Below are 17,578 nucleotides of genomic sequence, written 5' to 3' on the forward strand. Positions count from 1 at the left end.
CTGTCTCAGCCAATGCTGATAAGCTATGTAGAAAACAGAATCATTTTCCCTTTACTATTCCCAGAGACATAAATGCTAAATTAAGCATGTGTTATGTTTCTGTCTCTTTTATTTCTTAAGCAAGCTAAATACTGTATTAAATTTTTACAATTCTTCTCTTACAACATGGCCCCCTCCAGTCACCTACTACAAAATATATTATTTCCTTTGGGTTCACTCAAGTTTGACAATATACTAAGGAGATGGTGCTCAGAACCAAACAAAGTACATATCCAGTTCAATTCCCTCATTGATAAAATTGCCTTTTTGCCAGGATGGGATGATGATGCATGAAAAGCCACACTTTTCCTCCACATATATCCCATTATAAATCCACATCTATGGTATTTTTCCTACTGTCAGACAGCCCTCAGTACTGCTGTGTCACAGGCATTTTCTCTAACAAATATTTATGTTGAATTGTTTTTTTAGAAACTGTGTAAAGTAAAACTCTCACAAGTGTGGACATGACTCAGAAATTTTTCCAAATCAGCTTTTGTATCTGTCCACATTTCTAAAGTGTTTTGGTATTTTTGTATTACTTCCTGTCCCTACTGATATTCTGTAGACCTAGTGTTAAATGCGTAGCTGTATTAGCAGTATATTACTTCCTCCAATAATTCTTCTCCCCATTTAAGGAGAGATTCTGAGATAAATTTCAGATTAATGAAAAGGTACCATTCATTTTTAGACAGAATTTCCTATCTTTTAGTAACATGCCAACCAGAGAACAATTAATGCTTTTGCTCTTCAAAAATTGTGGCTGTTACAGCATTAACCATATTCTGTTAACTAATTAGGATATCACCCTCACAGGTACCAACGATAGTGTAATAAGACTAAAAAGAAAAATATATCACAAACCACAAGCAAACAACAAAAAGCTAAATAAACAAAAAAATTACCTTAAAAATGCCATCAAAACTCAATTTGTCAATAATGTAACCTGCCTGTGCCACAAAACAATATCCTCCACATCCCCTTGGCCTATACCAATTAAAAGAACTTTAAGTTATGAAAAATAAACAACTCCTTTACACTATTTGAAGCAGATGATTTAATCAGTTCTAAAACTTAATTACAGAAGTTCTACACAATAGTTTGCATGGGCATCTGATAAATATTCAATTAAGCAATGTTATTAAAACCCAAAATTACTTGTGAAGATCAGCAGTGCTGGGAAAGCATAGTGGTAGTGGATAGCACTCCTATGCAGCAAATGTGTCATTTAGAATCCAGCACTTGACATGCAGGTCAGACCAACTGGTTGCAGAGATGTATTGAGACTACAGGTTACAACACCCCCAAGCCAGATGCAGGTTCTGAAGGAAAGACAAGAAAGACGACTGCAAAAGAAGAGTGGACATAATGCATAAGATCCACTAGAATCAAGAGCACTTATTTAGGCACATATCTAACAGCTTCCACAAGAAAATTGCTTTATGCATACAACATTGACTTTAGAATATAACCCCCCAAAACAACAACAGCATCAACACAACTATCTAGTAAGCCATTAAGTTTTAAGGCATTAACGGAAAAACATAAGGAAAATCTGAGGTTATTCTAAGAGGAAAGTAAGAAAAAGCAATAGATAGGAACTTCCAGGTAAAAGTCTAAATGAAAGTTTATTTTATTTTTGTTTCAGTGATTAAAAAGGTCACCTAAAAATTCTATCAGAATTAGAGATAATTATGTCTTCCCGTGTTAATTAAAAAGAGACTTTGTATCCTAGGTCTAATGAAAATGAAATTACAGATACTTTACATAAGATGGAAACATGCAGAGACAGTCAAACAGGAGGTGCTAGGAAAAATACCAAATATGTCAACAGAGCAGAAATATTAAAAAAGGAAAAAGGAAAAAACTGGTTTCATGCAAACCTACTTACAGTTGATTTATCATAGCAACCAAGGGAACAAATGACAAATAATTCAATGAGAAACTATAGAAGTTAACTCGATACAACTGTTCTGTGGCACTTTTTCTTTTCCAAGAAATAAATAATGTAATAATTTATACCTAAGCAGTATAGAAAAACTGAAGACAAGCCACATGGCTAAATATACTTCAGCAATCCCCAGAAATATTGGTAGCTTCATCCGAACTGTAACATTCCTTTCAAAAGAAACCAAACTCTTCTCACTGTTCACAAAGCATTGCAGTGATGTGTCCAAATAAGGGCGATTTCTGAGTTTGCTGCTTTAGTCAACAAAGAAAATTAGTAGGGTCTCAAAGTTCCAGAAAAAGCTAGAATGAAATAAGCTATTTGACTTGAAAAACAGCACTGAATTCTATCCACACTTACCTACAGAACTACTCTTACCAAAGGAAGGAAAAATAACAATAATACTAATAAAAAAGAAATCACTTGCACAAGTTGGAATGAAAGGAAAAACATTTTCAGATACTGACAAGAACCTAAAAAATGTTACTAACATGGCAAAAAGCAAACAAATTTTTAAAAAGTTGGTATCTTTTATTCTCTCTGTACAAAGAATGAAGGATGTTTAGAAGGAGATGTTAAATAAATGTTAAATAAAATATATGAAGAGTGTTTCTCCTCATTCTAAATAACTGTAGATTCCTCAGGTTTTGATGGATAACTGAAAAACAATGAAAACGTGGATTCATGAGAGAATAAAGTGCAGTGGCTTCTGGGTTGGGGTGTTCTCATTAAAGGAAAAGGATGTTAAGTCAGGTTATTTAAAATTCTCTGCTTATTTTTCATTTCTGCTTAAACCTGTTTAATATAAACTCATGAGAATGGATGGAATAAACTCACACTGTGAACAAATTCTTGTAGTACTTCAGTGGATCCTGAGCTGGGGAAGGATGAAGAGAATAACCCTTATGGGAAGAGGATGAGGGAACTGAGTTTCTTTAGACTGAAGAAAAGGAGGCTCAAGAGGAATCTAGAGAGCTAGTATATCCATTAAAAATTAAAAAACCAACAAAGTCAAAATCACATACTGCATCTTCATTCACAGAGCAGAAAAGAAGCTTCTTATTATAATATGATCTTCAGCTTCCAAGCTTATTCATTTGATTTATTCATTATCAAAATAAAATTCTTTCCACTCCTCCAGAATAGATTACAAATACCAAAAGTGGGCTTAACCATTCAAAAAATGCAGTCCTGGTTAAACAACCAGGGACTGCTACCTCTTTCACTTCTGACATTTCTTAACACTTCAGCAGCAAACAAAGCTGTTACACTGAAAACTTTTAGGAACTCACTTGGAATTATCTGAATAGATTATAATGTATATACTTAGGCATAAAGTCCTCTAAATTTTCAAAATTAGGCTTTACTTATGAGACTTCTTCCTAGCCCTTTAAATAATGTTATATATTTATCTATCTGTATAAAGGAAAGAAAATATACTGCAGTTTACCATGCCCATCACTAACAAATCTAAGACTGAAACAAAAGCCCACTCTGCTGGAGTTGAAGAATGGTTTAATTTCATTTAAGAATGTGAGGTAATACAGTAAACTTCCAAAGGTGCAAGTGAGATGCATAATACACAGCCTCCAAAAACAATGGGAAATGCTAGCCGTCAGCATTCAGGCTTTTGCAAATCTCATTCTTGTTGTAAAAGAAGAAAAATGCCATGCAATGTTACTAATCAGACAAGTCTGCTCACTTTGTCCAGACCAGGGTAGGGAATTCCCTACCCTCTGTTGCTGCTGTTTCAGTTTCTCAACAGAAACGTTTCATTTCATCACTTTATAAATTGCTTCACCAGACATACCTCCTTAAAAAGACCACCATTAAGTGAAAAATATCTTTTTGAACTGTGTCATACAGAGAATAGTTAAGCCTGAGAGAACAAGAGAGAACACCTTCCTTGCAGATGCCATCATATTGCAGAAGCACCCTCAAAACCAGAAATTTTCTCAGAGGTTAATTCCTGGTGCAGTATGCCCCCTTTCCTGTGGAATGCATAAAAGACTAAATAATGGGAAGAACCGTACAGGAGGGAGCTATCAGCCACAGTAACCAGAGAGGGAAGAGGCCATCACTCAAGCTGTTCACTTCTCTTGCTGGGTTGTCACCATTTCTGACATACATCTGTTGACAACTCACCAGGTGTTAAGAACAGTCACCACCAAGAATAGTGCTGAATATCATTCTGCTCCTCCTGAACTTGCATTCAGAGATGACTTTAGTTTGCTTATAACAAAATAGGACTATTGTCTATCCCATCTCCAGTCACTTCCTATCTCAGCCTGTTCTGCACAAGGCTTGATTTATGTTCCTGCACTTCACACTTCCACCCTGGGAAAGAACACAACTTGTCAAGTACTTCTTGATAATTAACATGATGTAATCTTTCTGAATGCATTAGCCACTTGGAATTGGTGAAAAAGAAATCTTTCAAAATCTGTAAAAGATCCAAGTTGTGGAGCAGCATGCACCTGAAAGATCCAGCCTGCCCTCAGTCTGAGGTCACCCACCTCCCAGTGTGATTATTACAGGTCACTCAAGAAACATGTAAAGGTCCAAAACTATCCTGCCGGACACGTGAAAAGAGAATAGCATTCCTCTTCGAGTCATTTTCTAACAAATCTCTACAGCAAATCCAAACACTCCATCTCATATTTATAGATGTTATAAACAGGAAAGTTCTCTCAATTACCTTTTTCTGTTAAAGAAAAGAAAAACATTTATGCAACTAATACAGATGTCTTTTTTCAAGCAAAACCAGGAGAGCCCAAATGCTTTGTCTGATTCCATGAGCTAGTTCCCAGTAAATAATGAACCACCCACAATCCTTCCTTCACTGCCTTGTCACAAAGTATGTCACTTGACAGGTTTGCAGGGCTTCAGCCTCGCAGTGTCAGACAAGAAACACACCAAGCCTTGGCATTACAATCAGTGGGCATAACTTACTAATATTTATATTATGGGTAACATTCAGAATCCAGCTAAACTGGGACCATCAGTATCAGTAACAGAATTATTTTTTGGAGCACTTTTCCCCCAATAGTACAAAATAAAGAGGATCAAATGAGGATTTAACAAGGGGACAAACAGAACTGGTCTGGGGAGGAAACACAGTAGCAAAAAAATCATAAAATATACCTAATGCGTAGACAAGCTGAGAGCAGTACTCAAAACTAACACTTGTTATCAGGTTACAGGTCTGTTTGGATATCACATAGGAAAAACTTTCAAGACATGGTTCCAGTATGTGAAAAAACCTAGCATGAGAGACAGGGTTTAGGTATAACATGTTAAATACATTTGAAAACATAAGAATAACTGAAAATCTGAACTCCATTAAAGACATAGTCAAACTTTCACAAGAGCGATATTGTGAAACAGAATAAGTGAATTTTTACTTACACTTTACATTCAAAGACCTTTTGCATTTTTCAACAGTTTAAGTATGTGACCAGCTTGCTTTTTACTAATGGGGATGAATGCCCCTGTAACTGAACTGTACTTACAGTTTTGTAAAAGCCTCCTGGTTGCAGGAAAAAAAATAAACATAATTTAATTTGAGAAACAGACCAAGGAGAAAATAAATCTATCTTCTGATAATACTTTTGAAAATAAAAAAAAATCACTTTTTTCATCTTCCTGTCCTTCACCAAAACTGTGTGCAATGTCTAGGCATCAGTGCAGCTACTTTTTATACTTTAAAGACATAGAAATATTTTAGGTTGCACTCCTTTATCTGGTTCACCTGCTTGCGTTCCCACTTCAGACAAGTTTGTTTCCTAAGACACATGGCATAAGGGGGATGATATCATGTTCTGATATTTTTTCACTGTTACTCTGGTAGCTCGGCTTTTTTTACTGCTTAGCAAAAGATGATTTCATGATCATATTGTTGTTGTCTTTCAATAGTGTTCTGCCTTGTCAGGTATTTGAGAATTCTGAAGTAAATCAGTGACAATCAAATAAGTAAAGTCCACTGCTATTTGCATGGCCAAAGATAATTATCTCATATATTTTATCATAACTGGCACAATATATTCTCTTTTGCAGTTTAAATGTACCTAGGCAAGCTGTTAGATTATTTTAAGATGCTATCTGAACCTGTAAGATGCCACCTGCCAGAATATTCAAAACCTGAATTTAAATATGTGAACTCCTATTTTTACCAGCTAACTCTAAGGGATCAGGTAAAAAAAAAAAAAAAAAAAAAAACAACTAACAGGAACTTTTTGGACCAGTTCTCTTATGATACCTTCTCAGACCTGCCTAACCTTGCTTTCTCTTGAAAGCTAAGTAACAATTAGATGGACTTAACTCAGAGCAAGTTCTAAGAGCTAATGGGCTATATCCAGCTATTAGAAAGTCTAAATTAAAAGGCCTGTAACAGCCTAGAATAAACACATCTGATTTGGGGCTTGGCAATGTAATTGTGGTGTTTTCTGGTTACTATACCAGAAGTCTACGGATGCTAAACCTTAATGAATAAGAAGCCATTTTAAAAATTCAAACTTTCCCATTATAACTGTATTATCACATTATTTTAAATTATACTTTTATTCATCCATGCTCAACATTATACATCATGGACAACACAAAATTTTCCAGTGTTTTGAAATAAATTTTCAATGTACATTCTAAGTTCTAAATTAAAAAAAAAAAAAAAAAAAAAAAAATTCTGCCTCTGGATTCCACTGAGAACCCAAAACAGGGATCTTAGTACCATGTGGGTGCTTACAGACTTCTTAGCAGAACAGCTTAGTCACAGGAAAATGGCACTAATTTCTTTCCTAATGCCTTCCCTCTGTTTTTCCCTAAAGAGGTTTGCCATGTTTGTTCTGGCCAGGAAAAAAGCATAGTACATAGACTTTCTTTCAAACTCCCTTACTAATTTTTCCATTTTTCTATGAACACCACTCAAGGAGTGCTCTATGGAGGTTGAAATAACTGGTTGTCAAACTACAATATTCATTGCTCCAACTGTAGAAAAGGCTTAATTAAGACTTTTGTAAAATGCCTTAGATGAACAAATCCATAGCTGGGATAGAGACAATAAATTCAGTGCAAAACTAATGGGCTTTATACAAGTGAACAAATGAAATTATTAGGAAGGGAGGGGGGAAATGGTTTGCAAGAACAATCAGTCAACATAAAGAAACCGTCCAAGCATGTCAGTTCTCCTGTGGCACTTGTTCTGATAAAACAAGTGTTCTGATAGCTGTTTCTGTTCAGGGACACGTATTTCACCAAGGTAACACTAAAAGCCCAGCAGCACTGGCTGCTAACACTGCACACACATGCATTTGGTTTGCATGTGTGTGAATCATATTTATATTTAAATCAATGGAAAGCACAGAGCACTGTAACATCAGAAGTAAAATCTTGAACTGGATATCTAGAACACTGCATATGGATAGGCTCAGCCAACAAGCAAAGGAGGGAGAGAACAGTGTATTCCAGTGTGATTTTGCCAAGAACAATTTATTTGGGAAGGAAGGGTGCTTTTCTCAGAAAACTTCCCAGTACAAACCACTTCTAGAGCACAGAGCACATCGATATGTTACTCCATTCCTTGCTTTCCTGTTATCCTGGGCTGATATAAGTCTAAACAATGTCTGTAGAAAATAACCGGTAGACCCTGCTTCTTGTTCTAAGATCACCCAATGGTACCTCACTGTCCCCAGAATCGACTTTCCATGGAAGATGTCTCTCTTCTCTGTCCCTTATCAGGAACAGTTGAGTTTGCTGGCCAACAAATTTCTAAGTCAGGAAACAATACTAGGTGAGAAAAAGCATAACCAGGATCTGACCACTATTTTTGTTTATTATGGATGCTTAGGATATAGTATAGAGAGAAGGAAATCTAAACTGAAGGAACGTTCTTAACATTTTCTTCATGTATTTATATGGCTATATGCAAGTAAATTTTTACTGATACTAGACTTTACTTTTACTGATACTTTTCATTTGGTTATTTCAGATTAAGTTGTTTTTTTTTCTTTCTGCCTACAAAAGAGTACCAAACAAAAAGAGTACAATTGCCACATAGTCTTGCTAGTACTCACCTTTTAACAAACCTCTTTGGGGTGCAATCAGCTCATCTGTTAATGGTTGAACTCATCATGTATTTAAATAAGAGTATATCAAATGTATAAAAATACCAGAAACTTTGACACTTCTGATATTTTCAACTAAAGAGAAGCCTAGTTTTCTTCCCGGTTCTAGCTCTTCAGACCTGTTTGAAACTTTCATGACCTCTCCTATGCCTTTGCTATTCTTCAGTGTTTTTCCTATTCTATTTATTTCCTTACAAGATTTCACAGACCTCACATCAGATGCAAATTCAGCTGCCCGCAACCCCATGCTCCATATGGCATCTCACCCACGTACTCTTACACTTCCATAAAAATCTCTTTCACTTTGTGTTTTATTTTGCTTTGAATCTTTTACTTAGTGAATTGATTCAGTGTGTTTTCCTTAGATTTCCATATTTTATCCCTGTTGCTCTGTTACTGCCAAAATCGTTTTTGTTAACTGCCATATATATGCATATGAATAGCCCAGCACATCATGACTATCAAAACCAGAACTCAGGTGAGTTATGTGACATTTGCTGTGTGAGTTGACATTTTTCATTTTGCCTGCAGAAGCTGTGAGGGAAGGTCAGACAGTTTGTCCAGCTCTTCAGAAAACACTGGTTTGAAGGAGGCAGAGAGCTTCGATACAGCTTACTAACATTTCATTCTTAGAGATGACTGGCTACACACAAACAGATTGGGAAATATATTCCTCTGCAGGACAGATACTGCTTTACATTCATAATATTTGTACTGGTGCCCAGGAGTTGTACAGATCCTATCATAATGCAACTTGAAACACCATCTCTATTTAGAAACCTATGTTCACTCATTTTAAATGTTAAAATTAAGTGGTATAACTCATTATTTACCAGCCTCTCCCTTTGCCATTTTCCCCCAATTGCTTTGAGAGTTGCCTCAGAGCACTGGCCACCTTATCTCTTTGGGTTTCCCATAGAAAATTCAGAACATACTAGCAGGGTTTTTTGTAGCATATCAGAGTCCAGAATGTTGTTAGAGTTTCTGAATTTCCTTTTCTTTTAGGTCTGGTCTTTACCCCTACAGGACCAGTACAGCAGCTGAAAGTGCAGCCAGCTGTTAGAAAATTAAAAAGATCTTACTGTGACAGATAAGGAAACATAAACAGGAGAGTAAAAATAATCATCAGCAGTTGAGAGAAAAACAATTGAAGAAGTAAATGGGGTAGAGAGTGCACAAAGGAAGAATTTGAAGACTCTGAGTAAGAGAGTGACCTGGCTGGAGAACAGAAAGCAAGAGCACAGCTTCCCACAGGACACCTCCCAGCATGTAAGATTAATTTCTCTCCCTCTCCCCACATTCTCTTTGTTCAAATTGCAGCTAATCGCTTGCAAATAAAGTGTGGTTAATAGTGGCTGCTTAAAGATGACTGTCCCTTAAGTGATGTTTATATAGAACAAGCAAAGTTGTGTTCTACATAAGAGACTATAAATCTTGTACAGTCTACAAGTCTATAAGGCTTGTATGTAACAAAATCTCTTTCCAAAACCCTGACCCAGAATTAATTTTAACACATAAGAAAACCCCAAACAAACAAAAAACCTCAAAACAAACAAAAAAGTAACCAAACCAGCAGGAAAAGGTAGCTATGTTTCTTGTCACACACTGCATTTGGGATCCAGGGTATTTGAACCATAGTTTCATTTCAGAGAGAAATCTGAAAATTTAATGCTGTTTCCCCCAATCCCTACAACTGATAATTGCCTTTACTTGTCTTTTCCAAGTGACTTATTTTAAGCTGTATTCTACAAGCTTGTACTGCTTAATTAGTACTTTACTTCATTAAAGTCAACAGAGAACCAATTTAAATAAAATGAATGATGTATTTGGTTTGAAGAGGATTTTATGCTTAAGGAAAAGATGCTTCTTGCAAACAAGGTATCAAAGATTTAAGTTCTCAACATGTTGCAACAATGCCTAATTGCTCACTCAGATTTATTACCTGAAGAAATACATTTTTCTGGAATAAGTCAAACATCCATCAAAACACTAATTTATACAGGTTTAATTTGTATTAAATAACCATAACGAAACCCTGTCACAAGAATTTTTCCATATAGACAGACCTTTGTGTCAAGCTAAATTGCTCAGCTCATGCAAATTACTTTGGATTATATTACATTCTGAAAAACTGACAAGATGAGACTGTTGAAAAAAATTAAAGCATAGATCAGTGATTACATTGAAAAGGACAAAATGACTAAGAGAAGTCAAGTATTTTGACAGTGCATGGAATTATTTATATTTGCACAAAAAAAAAGTTATCTATTCACACACAATTTGACTTAGAATTTACATATGAGAGCAAAGATGCAATCTTCTAGATAGCTATACTTAGAACAGAAAAATAAAAATCATATTTTATAACGTGAAGAACATTAAATTAGTATTTTTTAAAAATGCATTCACTGTTGGCTAAAACAAACTCCTTGGGGCAACACAAATAATTAACATTCTCAAAGCTGATATGTACAAACAAATAATTTTTGCCACACAGTTTTTGCATAGCTTAAGTTACTCACAGGTGATTTTGAAGGCTTGAAACTTATGTATCAAATAGTTGCAGTGACATTTCCTTGCAACTCAGTAACTCCCAGGAGACATAGCTTCCTCATTATTTAACTGAATAAAACCACTAAAGCCCAATTTTTCAATTGCAAAGCAGATGCATGATGCTGTAATTCCACCCATGGGTGTTTTCAGCTATTATTTTGGTTACTGGATAAGGTCCTTAATATTTCAATGGTGTAACATTAACATAAAATTATGAGAGATGAAGAGTAGGGAAAAATGGAACAAATTCAGCTGGACAGGACCTACTATGATCATCTCATTCATCTGCCAGCTTCAGGGCTGACCAAAAGTTAATGCATATTCTTATGGGTTTTGTCAAAATGTTTTTTCAATGCTGACATGCTGGAAATGTTACCTTATCATAACTACTTTAATGTTTAAACTTCATTAATTAGTTAGTCACAAAAGCTTATAAATGCAAAATTACTTGAGCATTATTATTTGTATTATGTAATGGCTGAGAACTGCTCTACTTTTAACATTAAAAATAAAAAATCTAATGAAATTATCTTTATGAGATGACAATAATTCAGCCTATTGGGAAATAAATCAACAGCAACAAAAAACCCAAGAAGGATCAGACTTGCAAGGTTGGTTATTGAAATCCTTCAGTGAAATTCATCAACTTCAACACTGAGCTGAGATTTATATAATCACTTATCTTTTAGTAAAGTCAGCTGCTGTTACACGAAGCAGATTACAGTGCAACTATTTTAACCTTGAACTAATGGAGAGCTATATGTCTCAAGTAGAAGAAGCCTTTCTGCAAGGTGCTGACTTTGTTGTACCTTCCAATTATTTTACAATGCAAGTAATTCTGCTACAGCAGTTAATATTTGGGTTATTTTATGCCTCTTGGTCTCTTATTTCTCTGGTACAATTCCTACAACTGGGCACGCAACTTTGTGGACATTCTACAAACCTCCCTCCAAAAAAGTGTTTCAAGGTCCTAATTGCCTCAACATTTGGGATTGTTTTACCTCTTTTTGCTTTGAAATGCTTCAGAGAGAAAGGTGGTTTCATTGCTCTCCTGCTGTTCTCACCTAGTATACATAAGAAGGATCATTTTCTTATAGATAATTCTTATAGATATAGATAAAAAATAACAACTGTCTAATTGCCTTCTGCATGAAAAAAAGAAGAAAACAAGAATTCACTAGACATTCACTAGGGGAATGCTCTTGGCTGGAAGGGCATTTTCTATACATGTTTATCCCAATAGCTAGCTGCAACACAAATGCTCTCAGTTGGAAACTGGGACCAGATCCAGTCACTCTGTACTTCTATTTGAAAAGTGCAGAACAAGTTCTAATAGCAAAAGAAATTCTAGCCTTGTGATACAGTATATTTTGCTTGTAAAAATACTTTGGTGAACATGCTCTGGGACTCTCTGGAGGTTTAAGAGTGTCCCAGGTTGCCAAACTTCACAGCTTCCACAAACCTATTACAGAGTCAGACCAGAAGCCCCAATTCCCTTCAGGACTGCAGTATTCCTTCATGCCATTAGCTACTGGTTTTAGTTAGGCAAAATTCCTCTTAGCTTCTATCAGTTTTACCAACATGAAGATGGAACAATTCTGGCCTTGGAAAAAAAAGAGATAAGAGATTAATTCACTAACTGAAACAGCTTCATTAGACAGATTTTTAACTTTACCAGGGAGTTTCTCAATCACACATATGGCTTTGTGGTGGGATAATTTAACAAAAACAGTAACAAAACCAAAAACCTAAGCTGGATGTACAACATTCTGTTATGTCTAGCATTTCAAATTTCTCCAAGACCACTCTAATTCCACCCAAATGCACACTGTCCTTTGTTCACATTTGCAAGGAGTTCCGGGTTTATATGTTCTAATGCCTTACCTGACTGAGCCAGGGCTGTCAAGAACTACCCAACTTCCAAACGGCTGCTTATGCAAATGATGAACTAGAATGCCTTTCTTTTACTGTTTTAAAAGGCTTCTGCCTCAGACCCATTTCGTGACACCCACTCTAGTACAAGCAGATTGTTTGTCTACATCTGAAGTGGAAAGACATGAACAATGCTTTATTATTTAGTAAAAATGTGAGTTTGAGCCTAAGGCAAAATTTTCTATTGGTAACAGACCTGTTTGAGGAGGTTTTTTCCTACACTAGTGCTTCTATAGCATGCCCTGTTAGAAGTCTCAATCCTTTACTCATAACCTAAAGCTGCAAACAATTGTATATACGCTCATTCTCCTGTATCTCTCATTCTCCTTTCAGCACCTGGGCTCTGGTAATCAGTTTTCTAGGCAATGGGAAGAAAGAGTGGCCTATTCTCAATTCCTGTAGATGCTTTCTACTCATGTTGGGACAAGCTATTAAGTACTAACTAAACACCAAGTTTAAAGAAATTTAAAACTGCATATCTATTAAAAGAAATAATTATTCTATAATTTAAATTGAGCTCCTCAGTAGTGCTCAGGAACATATAATAAAGACCATGTATGGGTAGGTGTAATTAGATGCAGTTGCCTTAGGAACAAATGTTCAGCATACAAAGCAGGAAGCTTGCTTAAAAGGCAAACTCAAAGACTTAAGCCTGATAGCTGAAACCTGGCTTGACTGCAGTTACATAGAAAAGTACCACGGGCTTGGTTGGAGTCAGGGATCCATCTCAAAAGCTTTGCTAACTCTCTCATTATGATCAGTGCAGAAATAAATAATAGATTAAAAAGTGCTGTACTGATGCTGAGATGCATTCCCCTGTTTCCTTTGTTCAATAAGCTCATCACGAAACAAAAACTACCTAGAGAGTCATAACAAAATTTAGGCTTATACTCTGAAGATTCTAGTTTCAGTACCACTTCCAGTGTATTTTTATTATACAGACATGAGATACTGTGCCTTTAGAGAAATGTTATTGTAGGGTGTAAAAGAATTTGACATGCAAAGATAAAACACTCTGGTATCTGAATATAATTTTAAAGTAATATTAATTGCAAAGATTCCCATAAAGATGCTATGCAAAGATCTTTTCATTTTGTAGAAATAAACACAGAATGCCTAATACTGTTTGCCAGAACGAGTCCCAGTCAGATGCAGTTTTTACTATGCACATAACAGCTACAGAAGGCACAAAGTATTGCTCCCAGAACATTGCACCATACATTTCTCTACAAAGAAATTACTCATCTGTACTTCTATGATTTAGTCCCATTTTTGCTTCCATTTGGAGAAATATTATAAAACACAAAACTACTTCTCACCCTAGGCAAAGTCAGAACACATACGCAGCCCCCTACCTCCTGAAATCACTATTTGCAAAAAGGCAAGGAATTTCCTACAGATATTAAACTGTACATTACTAAGGTGTAAAGTTTGAAAGCAAGTTGTCTATGAAACAAGAAAAGCAAATGCAGATTTTTTTATTAAATAAATTGCTTATCAAATAATACTTCCCAAAGACTGTGAAGTAATTTTATGAACCAGAGATCCAATTCCACACTGCACCCTCTAAGAGGACCTTCATAAGTCTTTCAAGCCAACAACCATGGGAAGGCAGTCATTTAAGGTGTCTTTGTGCATTCTTCATATATTCTCCCATGACAATGTGGCAAGCTGGAGAAACCAGGCAGGAGTCAAATATCCTTCTGAAATCCTTGAAGCCATGCACACAGCAGCTCTATTCCTTTATGTTAACCTAGTTTTCATTCCCTCTCATGTAATTTCCCAGACTGACAGAGAAAATTTTACTTGCCATATATTGGAAGAAAGTTCACGTGGCTGTATGTAGGAGTCCCACAATATACCTACAATAATAACTGAATGTGGGCTTATGTTCATTTCCAAGTCAAGACCCATCTGTCAATCCCATGTCTATCAAAAAACTTAAATCACTTTTGAACTCCTGAATGCACCAGAATTCACCTTGTCTGAGCATTATCTTTGGCTTGCATGAAACCCAAGCTCCCAAATTCAGGCCCATGTGCGATGTATGTAAGAAATAGCTGAAAAATAAGTCCTGAAAAACAGAGGCCTCTAGTCACAATATATGATGTAGTAGTGACAGGAAGCCAAATCTATAAAAATAGCCTTTTCTGCTCTTTTCTCACTCCTCTCACTCAACTTAAAAGTAATCAAATCACCTAACTTAGTTAAAGACATTTTCCATGGCTCCACTGATTTAAGGGGTTTGTTTCTTGTCTGCCTTTTTCTACCTTTACATTATTTTGTAATTTCTTCATTTCTCTGGTAATCAAACATAAACATATTTATTTACATTATAAATGCCTTGTTTCTGAAGTGAAGAAAGACCTGCAACTGAGAAGTTACCAAGCCAGTAGAACACTAAATGCTATGCAGCAAAAAATCATTTCAGCAAAAGTACAAGGAACAATGGCTTCTGTCATTAATTTCCGTTCCATGGAAAGTGCTAACCAAAAGCATAAATGGTAGCTAGCATCTAAGCTGAAAAAGTAAACATGATTACCATCTTCACTTGATCAAAATAAGTGGCTGCACATTAATTAAATCAGTCCTAAAGTTTCCAAAAAACATTGCATACAGTGTGCAGGAGAGACAACAGAATCATAAAGCCATGCAGTTGTGTTTCCTGTTTCACAGTGCAAACACTGCACTGTTGATATTAATCCTGGCACTGCATATTTCAACTAGGGCAAAAATTTGCAAGCAGATAATCCCTACTGAACACCAAATGAACCAGATTGTCTGGAAAGCAGTTGTGTCTGAAAAAGGAAAGACCACTCCAGGCTTTCAGGACTGGATCATGAATACACCATCACCATCCTCACATAAGCTCATCAACTCTGAAGGAGCAGGTCCTTGCTTCACTTCCCACCTGAGCACAAACCTGTGCTCTGTTCACACAACCACACAGACCTGGCAAAGCCAAAGCAACATATCCTGGATGAGGCAGAGCCCTCAGGCTGCTACAGAGCTACAAACAACACAACAGTGAGCTTAAGGGTGGAATGACTTGGCCTGCTCCACTTGGACAGTGGAGAAGCATGTCAAATTCTACATTGCTTTGTTACCTCAGCTGGTGTGAAGAGATAGCGAGCAAAAGCACCAAATTTGTGGTATTTCTGATGTAAGAGTCAAGAAAAAAAGGCCCTTTCAGTTGTGATAATATATATAATTATATATAATCAATAGGATTGATAGGACTCTGCACCAGTATTCAAAAATGAAAATCTGGTTTCTTCCTTTAGACATACAAGGCATTTTTCATTAATTATTTAACAGAGGCCAGTTACAGCAAAGCAAAAAGAAAATTTAATTGCAAGATTAAGGCCTTATTATTCCACTAGAAGCCAGTTACATTCCCTTATCCTGAGAGGCTCAAATATTCAAATTTCCTTGCCTCAGATGATTGGCTTGCTGAGTTAATATATCCTATCAGCTATGTGATGTCGCTTTTATTTTTCTAAATCTGAGGCCGCCTAAATTCCAAGCACTGGAAGAGCTTTTCTCAGAAAACACCTATAAACTCCTATATTGGCTAGATACACTCACATAAACAAAATGACAGGAAACAAAATATGGCACACTTGGTAAAAAAAAAAACCAAACAAAACAACCTTATTAGGGCCTCAAGTTCCATAGAAAAATAGAGGTGTCTGAAGCCACTCAGATGCACTTTTTTATAAGAGGAGCTGGCTGAGTGGAGAACAAGCTTCTCAAATTCTGAAGAAAATAAAATCAGGGATATCTCCGCTGCATCCCTTCTGTCTAGGAATACATCATGTAGTGGTTCATAAAGAAAATATTTCTCTATGATCACAGCTTTTTTTTTTTTTTTCTTCCAAGGATATGCTGAGGGATGAAAGAACATGTGTCTAGTGAAGATGAACAAGAAAGCGAAAATACTCAGGGAAGTGGTTTCTACAATAAGATGTACCACATGAAGGCAAGCTATTGCCTAGGTAGGAACCGTGATCTATACATAAATTTCTATGAACATAAGTGCTCATTTTATTACTGTTCTCAGAGTAGTCATCATTCACAAGGAACAGTGGAAAGCCTATGGCTTCAGCTTCCAAAACAGCATGAAGGACAGAACTACACCCCTGTGTTCCAAAGGATGGCACTTGCCAAAGGGCTGAAGTGGCCTTGACGTAAGTTTTCTATAGAATCATAGAATAATGTGGGCTGGAAGGAACCTTAAGGATCACCTGATTCCAGCTCCCTGCCATTGGCAAGATTGCTGCCACTATACATGTCTGCAGTCTCTCTCTTTCTGTTGAGGCTTATTTTATCTCAAATAAATGGCAGAAATTATCAGCAATTTACACAAGGAATATGAAACACAAACACCTCATTACACGGAAAGAGATTATGGCACAAAAACTCACCTTGAAGACAGCCCTGATATGAGCGAGAATCTAGTAAAATTAGCTATTAAGCTAATGAGCATTGCTGGTCATTGTCCTTTCGTGGCTTTGTGTTTCAGAACACTACAGCATCTGATATCCCGGTAGGACAACTCTTCAGTAAGCTTTGTAGTCTGATTTCAACACTATTATCTTGTGCAATTAATTGCTTTTATTAAAGAAATTATTATTTAAAGTTGCAAATATCTATCACACAGTGCTCTCCAGAACCATTATGGAAATTTACCCTGAGGAAGGGTCTACAACAAAAAAAATTCCAAAAATAAGTAAGTATTTGTTCATAATTCTTGATAGATTCCAAATTATTTTTTCAAAATCAACTTGGTCCCTCATTATTCCATATCAATTCAGAGTAGTATGTGTTTTTATCAACAATCCATTATTCTTGATTAGTTGTTCACATTTCTGTTTAGAAAAAAAAAGAAATAGATGCAGTTCTCCAGTGGAAGGATTCTCAAATGCCAGGTAACACTCTTCAAAACTGTTAACATCGGTCCTGACATTGCAAAGATGTACAGCTA

Source organism: Sylvia atricapilla, chromosome 3, assembly GCF_009819655.1.
Source record: "Sylvia atricapilla isolate bSylAtr1 chromosome 3, bSylAtr1.pri, whole genome shotgun sequence".
Classification (NCBI taxonomy): Eukaryota; Metazoa; Chordata; class Aves; order Passeriformes; family Sylviidae; genus Sylvia; species Sylvia atricapilla.